General features: G+C 45.6%; 1 protein-coding gene across 1 annotated transcript in view; it reads right to left on the bottom strand.

The window, feature by feature from the left end:
* PCMTD1 (protein-L-isoaspartate (D-aspartate) O-methyltransferase domain containing 1) overlaps positions 1-18,001 on the bottom strand; it is a 1,015,226-nt gene that overhangs the window by 430,747 nt on the left and 566,478 nt on the right. The window lies entirely within an intron of this gene.

The following is an 18,001-nucleotide window of genomic DNA, read 5'->3' as shown; positions in this document are numbered from 1 at the left end:
GTGAAATAGTTTCAGGATCAGCAGCAGGGTTTCTAATTAAAATTTTATGAGAGTCAGGGACCCTGTAATACCGGTCAGGCTTACTGGGAGCTGGAGGTAAGGAGTCAGGGGTCAGGCTGGACTCCGAAAGCACATCATCCACAATGTCTAAAACAGGGGGAATGGCTAAAGGCTTGTGCTGAGGGAGAAGGAAATCCCTGAGCCTCTTTTTTGATTCTGAGAAGTCTTGACTCTCCCATTGAAAATGCTCCTTCAAAGTATGCAAGGTTTCTCCAAATGAATAATCCTCAGGAGGAGATGCAGATGGAATAGACTCCTCAGCATCAGAATCCTCATAGGGAAGTAAAGATAATTCCTGATCCGAAGAGGAATCAGAGGAAATAGAAACCTGATCAGAAGATTCATAGTCAGTGTCTTGCCTAGGCCTCTTATCTGGAGGGGGATGGGTACCCCTGATTCAAGGTAATAAGGTCTTCAGCCATTTTGATCATCTGTTTTTTAGGCATAGTGGCCTGTGCACGTGGGCTCAGGCATTGCTTTTTTAGTTTTAGAAGGTGTCTTTGCCTTTGGTTTTGCACCTTTTGTCGGTTTGATATAAAAATGTTGAGGTCTGAATACACCCTCAGAAGCCGATGCCTGCTCAGCGGCTCCGGATCTATCCGAGGGAGATACATCCGTCGGGCCAATACCTTGAGTATCTTGCGGCATGCCGGACTCCACATGGGTGTTGGTAAAGGCCTGCGACTCGAAGGTAGCGGGTATCAGGGGCTGCAAAAGCACCTGAGTACCGGCGAACCAGCGACTGGCTTAGGAGAAGCTTCATCTTCGGGTTTGGATCTCGACTGCCTTTCTTTGCCCTTTTCTTTGCGTTTTTTGTGTGCTCCGGTAGTCTGATTGCTATCAGACGACATTTCTGGATAGTTAAATATGTTTCCAAAATACTTGGATGCAAAAATATGCAGACACTTCATAGTGCGTTGGTTAAATCTAGCACAAAACTGACAGCCAGGCACGTTGTGATCAGGGCCTAGCCAAGGAATACAGTATAAATGGAAATCCTTATGAGGTATTTGCTTCCCACAAGTAATACAATTGTTAACTTTTTCTGACATCAGTAAAAAGCAAGAAAAAAGTTTCTCCAACGGGGTACTTAGCTTTAGTGAAGACTTCGGTTCTGAAACTCAGACTCGAATATTTCAGTAGTCGGCCGACCAGCACTTGCGAAATGCTTCTGCTTAGGGCACCGCGCGGCAAGAAAGACTAAAGACAATGGCGTCGGCTGCATGTTTTATACCCCTGACGACCTGACGTCATGGAAGAGGAGACAGCAACCGACATAGGACCCAAGACTTTGGAATTCAGGCCAACTGAGGGCAACCCGCCAGCAGATTACCCAAATGTAATGACTGCAACACTGAAACACGAAGAACATTGGAGATACCTCCTGCATGATTCCCTTATGGGGATATGCAGATAGGTTAAATCTAGGGTGACTAACCAGGCATCCTTGGCTAGCATAGGAAGAAGCTGTTGCAGGGTAAACATTTTGAATTTTGGTACCACCAGGAAGGTGTAGAGAATGGAAAGATCCAGGATTGGGCACCAAGAGCCCACTTTCCTGGGTACTAGGAAGAGTCTAGAGTAGAAAAGTACAGTTGTGTACTACCATAAATGTAGACGTTCGAGTGTATTCGCTGTTGCAGTCATTACACTTGGGTTATCCTGCTGGCAGGCCACCCGCAGTCGGCCTGAATTCCAAAGTCCTGGTACGGCGTCGGTTGCTGTCACCTCTTCCCTGACGTCAGTGCACCAGGGGTATAAAAGATGCAGCCGACGCCATTTTCTTCAGTTTTTCTTGCCCCAGATGTCAGGTGCCCCCAAAAGGGTAGGCTAAAAAACATTGCTTATAAAAGCATGCACTAAAATAAACAATACTTTCATCTACAAGCAAATACACCCCATAGGTTGTATAGGATAGAGAAGTACAGATAAGTCCCAGCAAAGAAAGGGGGAAGGTGGGTGGGTAACCTGGACTGCAACAGTGAATACACTTGAACATCTACATTTATGGTAGGTACACAACTGTACTATGTTCATCGTGTTTCACTGTTGCAGTCATTACACTTGGGTTGAATCCCAAAGCTGAGGTTGGGCGGCTGGGTCTAAATAGAATTAGGAGTGGCTATAAGGCCCTGCAGAACTGCAGTGGCAAAGCCTGCTCTGGATTTAGAGTAGAGTAAAGAGATAAGTGGTAGTGCTTAGTAAAGGTGTGCACTGAAGTCCAAGTTGCAGCCTCCAAAATATCCTTGGTTGGTACTCCTCTGAGGAAGGCTGCTGAGGTGGCTGCTGCCCTGGTAGAATGTGGTCTATTGCCCTTAGGCACTGACTTGCCATGTTGTGAATAGCAGAAACAAATGCAATGCCCTATCCATTTTGAAATAGTCTGCTTTGAGATGGCCTTTCCTTGTTATCCTGCAGCATATGCCACTAAAAGTTGCTCAGTCTTTCTGAAAGCTTTAGTTTTGTTCAAGTAGAAGTGTAGCTGTCTGTGTATGTCCAAAGAATGCAGAAGTCTCTCCCCTTTGTTCTGTGGGTTTGGGAAAAAACGTAGGCAAATGAATGGTTTGGTTAAGAGCCACACTGGACACTACCTTAGGCATAAATGTTGGGTTTGTCCTTAGAGAAACCCTGTCCGGATGGAAGATAATAAAAGGTTCCACAGCCATTAATGCTTGTAACTCTGAGACTCTTCTTGCTGAAGTTATTGCTAGGAGCAGAGCTGTTTTCCATGATAAGTATTTTATCTCAGCTGTATTGGCTGGCCCGAAAGGAGGCTGTGTGAGTTTTTCCAAGATAAAACTGAGATCCCATGCAGGTATTGGTGCTCTCCTTGGAAGTTTTATGTTTTTGGCCCCCCTGAGGAACTGCCTAAGCAATGGATGTGAAAAAATAGGTGGGTCTGTATTGTAATGAGCTGAAATGGCAGAGGCATGGATCTTAATTGATGAGAAGAATATGCCTTTGTCCAGCATCTCAGTTAGATATTGTAAAATCTGAGGAATGTTTGGAACAAGCGTGTCAATTCCTTATGCCTGGTTCCAAGCACAGAATCTCTTGCATTTTTCTGCACAAGACTTCCTGGTGCTGGGCCTCCTGGCCTCCAAAATAACATCCATAACCGCTTTAGAGAGAGGTGTATCCTGAATGGTTAGACTATCCGCCATGCAGCTAGATTTAGGGTTCTGAGTTGGCTGTGCAGGATTCTGATTGTTTTGTTGGATCAGTAAATGAGGAATTTGAGGCAATGTCCAGGCAGGACTGGGTACCAGTGTTGATGTGGCCAATCTGGGGCAATTAGTATCATTTGTGGCTTTTCTTGTCTGACCTTTAGGAGTACCTTGGGGAGGAGAGGCAGTGGAGGAAAGGCATATACTGTAAGGTTGTTCCAGCTGAATGACAAGGCATCTACTTTCTATGCTTGTTTGTGATAAGTCCTTGTGCAGAATCTTTGTAGTTGGCAGTTGTGAGGTGAGGCAAAAAGATCTATGTCTGGGCATCTCCATTTCCTTGTTATCATGCTGAAGACTTGTGGATCTAGTTTCCACTCGTGAGGATCCATGAGGTTTCTGCTTAGTTCGTCTGCCAGAGCATTTGTTTTTCCTGGCAGGAATTGTGCTTGCAGGTGTACTTGGTAGGTCAATGCTGTGTTCCAAAAATTATGGCTCGTCTGCAGAGGGGGTAGGAATGTGTGCCCCCCTGCTTGTTTACGTACCACATAACTGTGGTGTTGTCTGTCTTTATCAGTAGCTGTCCTGCATGAAGTAGGTCCCTTGAAGGCTGTCAGGGCATTTTGTACAGCTACCATCTCTTTTTGATTGATGTGAAGATGCCTTTGGCTTGGGGGCCATGTGCCCTGAATACATTTTCCTGCCATGCGGGCCCCCCCAGGCATAATCTGATGCATCGTTAGTGTTTGCCTGGCTGTGGGTAAAGTGAATGGCTGTCCCTTGTTGTGGTGACAGGCCTGTGCCCACCATCGAAACTCATGCTGCAGGCAGGGAATGAGTGAAATTAATGCTTCCAGGCTGTGGCAATGTTGAGTCCAAACACTTTTTGGATACCATTGCAGTTACCTCATATGCAGTACCTCATATGCAGTCTTGCATATGGAATTAGCAGAATGCAGGAGTCCATGTAGCCCAGAGCCTGCAGAATTTTTCTTGCAGATAACTGGGTCTTTGTTGCTATATTTTAGAAGTAAGAAGTCAGTTGCCTTTGTTTGTCTGGCGTGAGATAAGCCATCTGGGCAGTTGTATTTAAGCTTGCACCCAGGAATATTATCTCTTGAGAGGGTACTAGTTTTGATTTCTTTTCGTTTACTGTGTACCCTAGGCAAATTAGTAATCTTTTTACAAACACCAGATGCTGTAGTAGAATGTCTTTGGTCTCTGCTTGAATAAGGCAGTCGTCCAAGTAGGGAAATATTTGAATTCCTCCTTGTCTGCAAAATGCAATTACTGGTGCCAGGCATTTTGTGAAGACCCTGGGCGCAGTAGATAAGCCAAAGGGCAGTGCAGAGAATTGGTAGTGCATTCTGCAAGCTATGAATCTGAGGCATCTTCTGCAAGATTGTCTGATTGGGACATGCAGGTATGCCTCTGAGATCCAGAGTTACAAGCTAAGCCTTCTTGCCCAGCATGGGCAGAAGCTGTTACAGAGTCAACATTTTGAATTTCGGAACGTCCAGAAAAGTATTTAGAACAGACAGATCCAGAATTGGTCAACATGCTTTGTCCTTTCTTGGTACTAAGAAAAGTCTTGAGTAAAATCCTTGTCCCTGTTCTTGTTGTGGCACTGGCTGAATAGCCCTCATGTCCATGAGAGATGAAACTTGTTTTTGTGCCTCTGCCCATTGATTGTGTGGCAGGTCTGGCATACCTTTTGCCTTTGGATGGGTGTGAAAGTGGAACCTGTAGCCCTGACAGACTATATTTAGGACCCATTTGTCCTGGGTGATCGTGTGCCAACTTTGTGAAAAAAGTGCTAACTTTCCCCCTAAGGGTGCTGCCAAAAGAAAAATGCTTGGCATTGGCAGAGGGAAGTCATTGGGACTGTTTCCTATATGGCTGTGATTTGTCTTCTCCGCTTTTGGAGGTAGAAGCACCCCATTGTTTGGGCCTGTAAGACCCCTGGGGCTGTTGTCTGCCTCTAGGGTGCCTGTATCTGCCTCTTTGGGGCCTGTCTGACACGGGAAAGGACCAATTCTTAGGCCAGTTCCTGCTAAACCTGGGTGGCTGTACCTGTAAGAAATCCTTCACTGTCCGCATAAATTTAGCTTTATCCTCCATTTTCTTCAACACCTCTTCTGCCTTAACACCAAAGTATCATGCTGTAATGGAGCAGCCAATAATTTTGCTTTAACATGGATCAGGCAGTCTGTTCCTTTAACCAAGCATGCCTTCTAATAACAGAACATGTTACAGCAGCCCTGCAAGAGGCCTCCATTGAATCATAACCACATTGCATTTTCCCACTTATTCAGCTGCATGCAATAAATCCTGCAATTCCTTGTTCTCAGAACATTCAGAATTTGTCAACATTTTCTGTTTTAACAGAGACATTAAGTATTGCTGATATTTAAACATATGAAACTGACAATTTAAAGCCCTTACAGCCAAGGTAGCAGAAGTGTAGACTTTTCCCCCCCCATCTGTCCAGTGCCCTGGAATCTCTATCCGAGGGGACAGGGTTTTTGCAGTAGCAGCTTTGACCCCTTTGGGACCCTGAGAAATAGTTTCTGGGTCAGCAGCAGGGTTTTTATATAGAAATTTATGAGAGTCTGGAACCCTGTAGTATCTGTCTGGCTTAACAGGTGCAGGAGGTACAGAGTCGGGAGACAGGCCGGACTCTGAAAATACATCTACAATGTCTAGAACAGGTGGAATAGCAAGAGGTCTGTGCTGAGGTAATAGAAGAAAGTCTCTGAGCCTTTTCTTAGAATCTGAATAATCTTGGCTCTCCCAGTGGAAATGCTCCCTCATGGTATGTAGGATTTCCCCAAATGAGTAATCCTCAAGAGGAGAAGCTGAAGGAATAGATTCTTCAGCATCAGAATCCTCATAGGGAGGAATAGAGTATCCCTGTTCTGAAGAGAAGTCAGAGGAAATGGAAACCTGATCAGAGGAGTCATATTCAGTATCTTGCCTAGGCCTCTTTTCAGGAGGGGGATGGGAACCCCTGATCAAAGTAATTAGGTCTTCGGCCATTTTGAGCATCTGTTTCTTAGGCATGGAAGTCTGTCCTGGAGAATGCTGTACTTGTTTCCTTGTCTTTAAAACTGTTTTAGTCTGTCTTGGATGCGGACGTTGGCTTGATATAAAGCTGTGTAGGTCTGAAAACACCCTCAGAAGCCGATGCCTGCTCAGTGGCTCTGGACCCATCTGAGGGATTAGTTTCCGAAGGTCCAATACCTTGAGTATCCAGAGGCCTAGTTGTCTCCACATGGGAGTCGGAGATAGCCTGTGGCTCTGAGGTAGCGGGTGTCAGGGGCTGCGAAAGCGCCTCACTGAGAACCGGCGACTAGCCTAGAAGAGGCTTCGTCATCAGTTTTGGACCTCGGATGCCTGTCCTTTTCTTTTTCCTTGCGCTTTTTATGAATTCTGGTCGTCGGTTGTTCCGATGGCATTATATAGTTAAACCTTCGGCCAAAATAACGAAAAGCAAAATCATACCGACGCTTAATAGTGCGTTGGTTGAATCTAGCACAAAACAGACAACTAGCAACGTCATGTTCAGGGCCTAGGCAAGGAATACAGTAAGAATGAAAATCCTTATGAGGTATTTGCTTCCCACAAGAAAGACAATTGTTAAAACTTTTTCTGACATCAGTCTGGAGCAAGAAAAAAAAGTTTCCCCAATGAGGTATTTAGCTTTATAGAAGACTTCGGATCTGAAATTCAATTTCAAAAATCTCAGGAGTCGGCCGACCGGCAATTGCGAACTGCTTTTGCTTCGGGCACCATGCGGCAAGAAAGACTGAAGAAAATGGCGTCGGCTGCATCTTTTATACCCCTGGCACTGACGTCAGGGAAGAGGCTACAGCAACAGACGCCGGACCAGGACTTTGGAATTCAGGCCGACTGCAGGTAGCCTGTCAGCAGGATAACCCAAGTGTAATGACTGCAACAGTGAGACACGAACATTCCTTGATTCCTCTTCTACTGGAGCCGGCTGAATAGCTCTGACATTGAGTAGGGAGAGTACTTGGTTTTGAGCCTCTGCCCACTGGTTTGGAGGAAGGTGTGAAAACCCGCTTGGGATTGGCAGTGAATGGAAGTAAACTTTGTACCCCTGGGATACAATGTTGAGGACCCACCTGTCCTGAGTGATGGACATCTAGTTTTTTGCATGGAGGGCAAGTTTTCCTCCTAGGGGCACAAGCAATTGGGCAGGGCTGGGGAGTTGAGTAAAGAAGTCATTGTGAGCTTTTTCCATAACAAGGTGACTTACCACTCCCTGCTTTAAGGGTGCGGGTACTCCATTGCTTAGATATCTGCATACCCTGTGACTGCAGTCTGGGTGGTCCGTTTCCCCTGGGTCCAGTTTGAGAAGGCCTGGAGTGGGCTGGATAGGACCAGTGTTTGGAAGGGCAATGCCTACTGAATCTAGGGGGTTGCACTTGTAAGAATTCTTCAACAGTCTGCATAGACTTAGCTTTTTCTTCCATCTTTTTAAGAACCTCTTCTGCTTTGGTGCCAAACAAACAGTCCTTATTAAAAGGAGCATCAAGTAACTTTGATTTGACATGGTCTGGCAAGGTCTGCTCCTTCAGCCAGGCAGGTCTTCTCAGTACACAGCCAGTGAGAGCTGCCCGGCAAGATTCTTCTAGGGTGGCAAAGCCACACTGCAAAGTATGTTTGCTGACTTGGCTTGCAGAGTAAATAAGCTCCTGCAATTCTTTATTTTCTGCACAGTCTGAAAATGTTGCCTCTTTTTATTTAATAAATTCCAAAATATGTTGCTGGTACTTCAGCATGTGAAACTGACAATTCAATGCCCTAATAGCAATAGTTGCAGAGGTATATACCCACTTACCTCATATGTCCAAAGCTCTGGAATGCCTGTTCGAAGGGGTGGGATTCTTGACTGTAGTAGCCTTGATGCCTTTAGGCCCCTGGGAAATGATCTCTGGGTCAGCAGTTGTTGTCTTTCGGAATTTTCCCGGTAAGGGTTCACTACAGCAGCACTCCGGTCTGCTAATGACTGGCAGTGGATTTTTATGAAACGCCGAGGTGCCAACTCGACGCCCAACCTTCATCGAAGGAACACCCATTTACGCACGCATGTCTTTCGAACACTACCCAACCACGGGGAGGACATGCAGACTCGACACAGTAGGCACTCCCAAGCCACGCCAAGAATCGAACGGGAGAACCTCTTGCTGTGAGGTAACAATGCAACCACTGTACCACCGCGGAAATCTCTGGGTCAGCAGTAAGATTCTTAAAAAGAAATTTGGGAGTGTCAGGTACTCTGCAGTACCTGTCTGGTTTCCTAGGGGCAGGAGATAAAAGTGTCAGGAGTAAGACTGGATTCCATAAACACATCATCCACAACATCCAGGACAGGGGGTATTGCTAAGGGCCTGTGTTGAGGCAACTCTAGAAATTCTCTGAGTCCCTTTTTGGACTGAGGATAGTCTTGGCATTCCCAGTGGAAATTATTTCATAAGGCATGCAAGGTTTCACCAAAAGAAAAATCCTCTGGAGGGGAGGCAGAGGGAATGGATTCCTCTGCATCTGAATCTTCATAAGCAGATAAGGGCATGTCTTCATAATCAGAAATTTCAGAGTCATCGGACTCCTGGTCTGTAGAAGCTGAGGGGGACTGGACTCTGTCTCTTAGCAGGGGAAGGCTGACTTCCCCTAAACAGCATAATAAGGTCTTCAGCCATTCTAAGTATTTGTTTTTGTGGCAAGGGAGCAGGTGCATGTGCTTTGGTCGTCTGTTTTCTAGGCATAGTGTTTACTCTGGACCTAAGAAACTCAGAAGATTTGGTTAAAAAAGTCATTGGTTTGAGTCAAATATCGGTTGAGCGAATAACTGCCTCACAAGCCAGTGCCTGTTCAGCGGCTCCGGATCCATCCAAGGTAGAGACATCCGCAGGTTCCATAGTCGAAGAAGAGTCTCGCGGCATACCGGACTCCGAATAGGTCTCAGTAGAGGACTGACAATCCACTGAAGCCACCATCAGGGGCTGCAAAAGCAACTCACCGAGTACCGTCGGACTGGCAACTAGCTTAAAGGAAGCTTTGTCAGCAGCTTTGGACGTGTGCAGTCTGTCTCTGTCTTTACCCTTACGTTTTTTCAGAAGATCGGTAGTCGGATGGCTTACCAAAGCCATTTCGGAATACGGAGATTGAGAAAGTACAGTTGTGTACCAACCATAAATGTAGATGTTCGAGTGTATTCACTGTTGCAGTCATTACACTTGGGTTATCCTGCTGGCAAGCTACCCGCAGTCTGCCTGAATTCCAAAGTCTTGATCCGGCGTCGGTTGCTGTCGCCTCTTACCTGATGTCAGAGCGCCAGGGGTATAAAAGATGCAGCCGATGCCATTTTCTTCAGTTTTTCTTGCCCCAGATGTCAGGTGCCCCCAAAAGGGTAGGCTAAAAAACATTGCTTATAAAAGCATGCACTAAAATAAACAATGCCTTCATCTACAAGCAAATACACCCCATAAGTTGTACAGGATAGAGAAGTACAGATAAGTCCCAGCAAAGAAAGGGGGAAGGTGGGTGGGTAACCTGGACTGCAACAGTGAATACACTTGAACATCTACATTTATGGTAGGTACACAACTGTACTATGTTCATCATGTTTCACTGTTGCAGTCATTACACTTGGGTTGAATCCCAAAGCTGAGGTTGGGCGATTGGGTCTAAATAGAATTAGAAATGGCTACAAGGCCCTGCAAAACTGCAGTGGCAAAGCCTGCTCAGGATTTAGAGTAAAGAAGTAAGTGGTAGTGCTTAGTAAAAGTGTGCACTGAAGTCCAAGTTGCAGTCTCCAAAATATCCTTAGTTGGTACTCCTCTGAGGAAGGCTGCTGAGGTGGCTGCTGCCCTGGTAGAATGTGGTCTAATGCCCTTAGGCACTGATTTTCCATGTTGTGAATAGCAGAAATGAATGCAGTGTCCTATCCATTTTGAAATAGTCTGCTTTGAGATCGCCTTTCCTTGTGATCCTGCAGCATATGCCACTAAAAATTGCTCAGTCTTTCTGAAAGCTTTAGTTTCGTCCAAGTAGAAGCGTAGCTGTCTGTGCATGTCCAAAGAATGCAGAAGTCTCTCCCCTTTATTCTGTGGGTCTGGGTAAAAAGTAGGCAAATGAATGGTTTAGTTAAGAGCCACACTGGACACTTCCTCAGGCACAAATGTTGGGTTTGTCCTTAGAGAAACCCTGTCCGGATGGAAGATAATAAAAGGTTCCACAGCCATTAATGCATGTAACTCTTCTTGCTAAAGTTATTGCTAGGAGCAGAGCTGTTTGCCATGATAAGAATTTTAGCTCAGCTGTATTGGCCGGCTCAAAAGGAGGCAGTGTGAGTTTTTCCAAGACAAAATTGAGGTCCCATGCAGGTATTGGTGCTCTCCTTGAAGGTCTTATGTTTTTGACCCCCCCCCCCGAGGAACTGCCTAAGCAATGGATGTGAAAAAATAGGTGGGTCTGTATTGTAATGAGCTGAAATGGCAGAGGCATGGATCTTAATTGATGAGAAGGATAGGCCTTTGTCCAGCATCTCAGTTAGATATTGTAAAATCTGAGGAATATGTGGAACAAGCGTGTCAATTCCTTGTATCTGGTTCCAAGCACAGAATCTTTTCCATTTTTCTGCATAAGATTTCCTGGTGCTGGGCCTCATGGCCTCCAAAATAACATCCATAACCACTTTAGAGAGAGGTGTATTCTGAATGGTTACACTATCCACCATGCAGCTAGATTTAGAGTTCTGAGTTGGCTGTGCAGGATCGGATTGTTTTGTTGAGTGAGTAAATGAGGAATTTGAGGCAATGTCCAGGCTGGGCCTTGAGACAAGCTCCATAGGATTGGGTACCAGTGTTGGCGTGGCCAATCCGGGGCAATCAGTATAATTTGTGGCTTCTCTTGTCTGACCTTTAGGAGTACCTTAGGGAGGAGAGGCAGTGGAGGAAAGGCAAATACTGTAAGGTTGTTCCAGCTGAATGACAAAGCATCCACTTTCTATGCTTGTTTGTGATAAGTCCTTGTGCAGAATCTCTGAAATTTGCAGTTGTGAGGGGAGGCAAAAAGATCTATGTCTGGGTATCCCCATTTCCTTGTTATCATGCTGAAGATTTGTGGATCTAGTTTCCACTCGTGAGGATACATGAGGTTTCTGCTTAGTTCGTCTGCCAGAGCATTTGTTTCTCCTGGCAGGAATTGTGCTTGCAGGTGTACTTGGTAGGTCAATGCTGTGTTCCACAAAATCATGGCTTGTCTGCAGAGGGGGTAGGAATGTGTGTCGCCTGGCTTAAGTACCACATGACTGTGGTGTTGTCCGTTTTTATCAGCAGCTGTCCTGGATGAAGTAGGTCCTTGAAGGCTGTCAGGGCATTTTGTACAGCTAGCATCTCTTTTTGATTGATGTGTAGATGCCTTTGGCTTGGGGGCCATGTGCCCAGAATACATTTTCCTGCCATGTGGGCCCCCCTCCCAGGCATAATCTGATGCATCTGTTGTTAGTGTTTGCCAAGCTGTGGGTAAAGTGAACGGCTGTCCCTTGTTGTGGTGACAGGCCTGTGCCCACCATCGAAACTCGTTGCAGGCAGGGAATGAGTGAAATTAATGATTCCAGGCTGTGGCAATGTTGAGTCCAAACACTTTTTAGATATCATTGTAGTTTCCTCATATGCAGTCTTGCATATGGAATTAGCAGAATGCAGGAGGCCATGTAGCCCACTGGGTCTTTGTTGCCATGCTTTCAAAGTAAGAAGTCAGTTGCCTTTGTTTGTCTGGCGTGAGATAAGCCATCTGGGTAGTTGTATTTAAGCTTGCACCCAAGAATATCATCTCTTGTGAGGGTACTAGTTTTGATTTATTTTCGTTTACTGTGTACCCTAGGCAAATAAGTACTCTTTTTACAAACGCCAGATGCTTTAGTAGAATGTCTTTGGTCTCTGCTTGAATAAGGCAGTCGTCCAAGTAGGGATATATTTGAATAACTCTTTGTCTGCAAAATGCAATTACTGGTGCCAGGCATTTTGTGAAGACCCTGGGCGAAGTAAATAAGCCAAAGGGCAGTGTAGAGAATTGGTAGCGCATTGAGCCAGCTATGAATCTGAGGTATCTTCTGCAAGATTGTCTGATTGGGATATGCAGATATGCCTCTTTGAGGTCCAACGTTACAAGCCAAGTCTTCTTGCCCAGCATGGGCAGAAGCTGCTGCAGAATCAACATTTTGAATTTCGGGACGTCCAGAAAAGTATTTAGAATAGACAGGTCCAGAATTGGTCTCCATGCTTTGTCCTTTCTTGGTACTAAGAAAAGTCTTGAGTAAAATCCTTGTCCCTGCTCTTGTTGTGGCACTGGCTGAATAGCCCTCATGTCCATGACAGATGAAACTTGGTTTTGTGCCTCTACCCATTGATTGTGTGGCAGGTCTGGCATACCTTTTGCCTTTGGAAGGGTGTGAAAGTGGAACCTGTAGCCCTGAGAGACTATATTTAAGACCCATTTGTCCTGGGTGATCATGTGCTAATTTTGTGAAAAAAGTGCTAGCTTTCCCCCTAAGAGTGCTGCCAAAAGATAAATGCTTGGCACTGGCAGAGGGAAGTCATTGGGACTGTTTCCTATATGGCTGTGATTTGTCTTCTCTGCTTTTGGAGGTAGAAGCACCCCATTGTTTGGGCCTGTATGAGCCCTGGGGCTGTTGTCTGCCTCTAGGGCATCTGTATCTGCCTCTTTGTGGCCTGCCTGATATGGGAAAGGACCAATTCTTAGAAGGCCAGTTCCTGCTAAATCTGGGTGGCTGTACCTGCAAGAAATCCTTCACTATCTGCATATATATAGCTTTAGCCACCATTTTCTTCAACACCTCTTCTGCCTTAACACCAAAGTATCATGCTGTAAAGGAGCATCCAATAATTTTGCTTTAACATGATCATGCAGAGTCTGTTCCTTTAACCAAGCATGCCTTCTAAGACAGAACATGTTACAGCGGCCCTGCAAGAAGCCTCCAGTGAATCATAACCACATTGCAAAGTAGGTTTTCCCACTTGTTCAGTTGCATGCAATAAATCCTGCAATTCCTTGTTCTCAGAACATTCAGAATGTGTCAACATTTTCTGTTTTAACAGAGACATTAAGTATTGCTGATGTTTAAGTATATGAAACTGAAAATGTAAAGCCCTTACAGGCAAGGTAGCAGAAGTGTAAACTTTTTTCCCCCATCTGTCCAGTGCCCTAGAATCTCTATCTGAGGGGACAGGGTTTTTTGCAGTAGCAGCCTTGACCCCTTTGGGACCCTGAGAAATAGTTTCTGGGTCAGCATCAGGGTTTTTATATAGAAATTTATGAGAATCTGGAACCCTGTAATATCTGTCTGGCTTAACAGGTGCAGGAGGTAAAGAGAGTCAGGAGACAGACTGGACTCTGAAAATACATCATCTACAAAGTCTAGAACAGCTGGAATAGCAAGAGGTCTGTGCTGAGGTAGTAAAAGAAAGTCTCTGAGCCTTTTCTTAGAATCTGAATAATCTTGGCTCTCCCAGTGGAAATGCTCCCTCATAGTATGCAGGGTATCCCCAAATGAGTAATCCTCAGGAGGAGAAGCTGAAGGAATAGATTCTTCAGCATCAGAATCCTCATAGGGAGGAATAGAATATCCCTGTTCTGAAGAGGAGTCAGAGGAAATGGAAACCTGATCAGAGGAATCATATTCAGTGTCTTGCCTAGGCCTCTTATCAGGAGGGGGATGGGAACCCCTGATCAAAGTAATTAGGTCTTCGGCCATTTTGAGCATCTGTTTTTTAGGCATGGAAGTCTGTCCTGGAGAAGGCTGTACTTGTTTCCTGGTCTTTAAAACTGTTTTAGTCTTTGTCTTGGATGCTGAAGTTGGCTTGATATAAAGCTGTGTAGGTCTGAAAACACCCTCAGAAGCAGATGCCTGCTGAGTGGCTCTGGACCCATCTGAGGGATTAGTTTCTGAAGGCCCAATACCTAGAGTATCCAGAGGCCTAGTCGTCTCCACGTGGGAGTCGGAGGCGGCCTGTGGCTCTGAGGTAGTGGGTGTCAGGGGCTGCGAAAGCACCTCACTGAGAACCGGCAAGCCAGCGACTGGCCTAGAAGAGGCTTTGTCGTCGGTTTTGGACCTCGGATGCCTGTCCTTTTCTTTTTCCTTGTGCTTTTTATGAACTCCAGTCATCGGTTGTTCTGATGGCATTATGTAGTTAAACCTACGTCCAAAGTAATGAAAAGCAAAATCTTACAGACGCTTAATAGTGCGTTGGTTAAATCTAGCACAAAACCGACAACTAGCAACGTCATGGTCAGGGCCTAGGCAAGGAATAAAGTAAGAATGAAAATCCTTATGAGGTATTTGCTTCCCACAAGAAATACAATCGTTAACTTTTTCTAACATCGGTCTGGAGCAAGAAAAAAGTTTCCCCAACGGGGTACTTAGCTTTATAGAAGACTTCGGTTCTGAAATTCAATTTCGAAAATCTCAGGAGTCGGCCAAACGGCACTTGTGAACTGCTTTTGCTTCGGGCACCACGCGGCAAGAAAGACTGAAGAAAATGACGTCGGCTGCATCTTTTATACTCCTGGCGCTCTGACGTCAGGGAAGAGGTGACAGCAACCGACGCCGGACCAAGACTTTGGAATTCAGGCCAACTGCGGGTAGCCTGCCAGCAGGATAACCCAAGTGTAATGACTGCAACAGTAAACACGATGAACATCGAAAGTATTTAGTGACAATAAGGGCCCAACGACAAATAGTTTAGCCGTTGAACAAGGCACAAAACCAACAGTGAGGTACGTCGTAGTCTGGGCCTAAACAGGTGATGCAGTAAGAATGGAAATCTCTGTATGGTATTTGCTTTCCACAGGCAAGACAATTGTTAACTTTTTCTGACATCGGTTAGAGCAATAAAAAAGGATTCCCAACGGGGTACTTAGCTTCAGAAGACTTCAGGATAATTCAATTCAGAAACGAAAACTCCGGTAGCGGCCGACCGGCAGTCGTGCAAACTGCGTTTGCTTCGGGCTCCTCTGCAAGAAAGACAGATGTAATGGCATCAGCTGCCTGTGTTAATACCCCTGATGACCTGACGTCAGACCTGGAGCGACAGCAACCAACGCAGAAATACTAAGTCTCTGGTATTTGGGCTGACTAAGGGCTACCTGCAGGCAGATAACCCAAGTGTGGCAACAGTGAAACACGAAGAACATCTTTGCATTCTTCTGGTATAGAGATGGACCCTTTAGGGAGTGAGAGGGGGGTAAACTTAGCACTGAACCTATCTGACAGAATGTTGGCAATATCAGTTGGTTCTGTATATTTAGCGCCATTGTGCTGTAACTCAGAGCGGATTTGAGTGTTGCCACTGAGATTCTTGACATCGCTATAAAATGCTTTGCGGTTGTCCTTAGAATCAGTGGTGATTTTGTTTTCATAACTAGCTTTGGAGGATTTTATGAGGGATCTCAGCTTCTAACTGAGGCTGACCAGGGAGTTCCTCCGATCATGGGATTTTTCTCTTTTTTGTAACAGTTTCTTTCTTCTGTTGTAGAGTTTATTTATGGCAGGGGACCCACCAGATTGGCTTCCTTTTTTTGGAGGATAGCATCTTGGTTCTGTTAAGGATAGCAGGATCTACACACTCGTCTAAGTCCTTATAAAGTGCATTTGTGTAGGATTCAGCAGTCGTACCTCTACTGTCCGTCTGTATGGGTGTCGTGAAGTTTGCCACTTCTGTCTTAAGTAGTGTGAAGCTGGCTTTGGAGGAATTTTTTATAGTGCTTTCCCTAATGGGGGGTGGGGGCGGGATGTGGATGTCTAGGGTGATTACCTTGTGGTCGGATCTGACCAATGAGGAATTGACCTCTGATGTGGAACACTGGTCGCCCATGTTGGTAATGACCAAGTCTAGGATACTGCTGCCCCTGGTGGGGTTGTGGATAAGTTGATCCAAGACGTTGGAATTTATGAATTCCAGAAAACGTTGAGTACAAGAGTTGGTACACGAGTAGTTTTTCCAGGTAATGGAGGGGTAGTTGAAATCGCCCATTATTAGGGTGTTGGGTTATACCCTAATATTTTCCAGTGTATCAAGAAATGAGGAGTGGGAATCCTGGGGTATGGTGGGGAATCTGTAGCAAGTTACAATCTGGATTGCGGTCTTGCCCAGAGTTAGCTACACTTGAATGATCTCGGATGCATTATGCTGAGCAACTAGCCTGGAGGTGTGGATATCCTTAATGAATATGGACATGCATCCGCCTTTAGTGTTTCAGTCCAGGTTAGGTGGCCGAAAGGTGTGGTATGAATTACAGGCTGGTAGTGCAGGGGTGGTCTCTGGAGCCTTGAACCATGTTCTCTGTCACTACACAGATGTCGATGTTCTCCATTTTAAGGACTGCCTCGAGTAAATGCATTTTGAGGTTTAGACTTCTAGCACTGAGTAGCATTACCCTCAGATTTTGCTTGCTTATACCTGTTATGGTGGTGAATTTGTCATTTGAACCTTGCCTAAAAAAGGCACTATAGCCTTAGCCAGTATCCAGAATCCCAAGGGCAGGCAATCTCTGGCAAAGCATCGTGGTCTGTCGATCATGTCATCCCAGGCAGACAGATACTGGATCCCCTTACAATGACACCAGAAGCTTATACAATGACACCAGAAGCTTAGCCAATTGTTGAAGTCAATCATTTTGTCCTTGTACTGTGGTATCATTCTGGGTGATGGCAGGATGCTAGTCTAGCCTAGGGTCATACCTGCCTGGGCTACAAGATCGCAGAGCTCCTCCATGTCTCTTTTCATGTAGTCCAGAAGGTACATCTCAGGTTATTCACACCAACATGGACAATGACAAGGTCATATTTGTACTTGTTGTGGAGTGACCTGAGTGCGTGTGTTATGTGGCAGATCCTGGCACCCGACAAGCAGCTGACAGTAACTTTCTCCTTGTTTAGCCTGGTGAGTGGACCATCAGTGTGCCTGACTATAGAGTCACCTATGACTAGAGTGTTGGGCATGTTGTTATGCCTTATGGGCTGTGGTCGAGTGGCACACTGAGTTTGTGGGCTGTGTGTCATTTGGGTTGTGTTGGGGGGGTGGAGGTTGCTTCTGCTTTGGAGGTCTCTGTTGCTTGAACAGATTTTTACTGAAAGCCTCCGTGAATGTAGGTGTGTGTTTTGTGTTTATGTGTATCCATTTTGGTGGTGTAGGTTTTGAAGTACTATGCAATGAGCATGGTGTGGTGCAAGTGTGTTTACTTTCTCCTCTTGACTGTCTAGTCCAGTCTTGGGTGAAGAGAGCTTTGCTTCCAGTTTGGCTATATAAGTGCATCTCTCACAGGTTGTAGTGTTGGGTGGTAGGAGAGGGTTGTCTGTGTACATGAGGCAACTGCTGCATTGCCCCAAGATGCCCAGATTCATCAGGTAGACAGGAGAAAAAGAGAGGCAGGTGGTAATGTTTGGTAAAAGTGTGAACAAATGTCCATGTGGCAGCCTCCAGGATGTCCCTGGTGGGGACTCCTCTGGGGAAAGCTGCAGAGGTGGAGGGTGCCCTGGTGGAATGCATCCTGACCCCCTTTGGGGGCAGTTTCCTGTGCTGTTTGTAGCAGAAATGGAGATGGCTTTGCCTTCTGCTCCAGTAGCAAAGCTAACCAGCAATTGATCGGACTTTCTGAAGGGTTTAGTCCTGTCTAGATAGAATCTGAGCTGTCTGTGCACATCTAGAGAGTGCAGAATCCTTTCC

Source organism: Protopterus annectens, chromosome 2.part0 (assembly GCF_019279795.1).
Source record: "Protopterus annectens isolate FY-2018-M chromosome 2.part0, PAN1.0, whole genome shotgun sequence".
Classification (NCBI taxonomy): Eukaryota; Metazoa; Chordata; order Ceratodontiformes; family Protopteridae; genus Protopterus; species Protopterus annectens.
The sequence above is the reverse complement of the archived record's forward strand: the minus strand, read 5'-3'. Positions and strand labels throughout refer to the sequence as shown.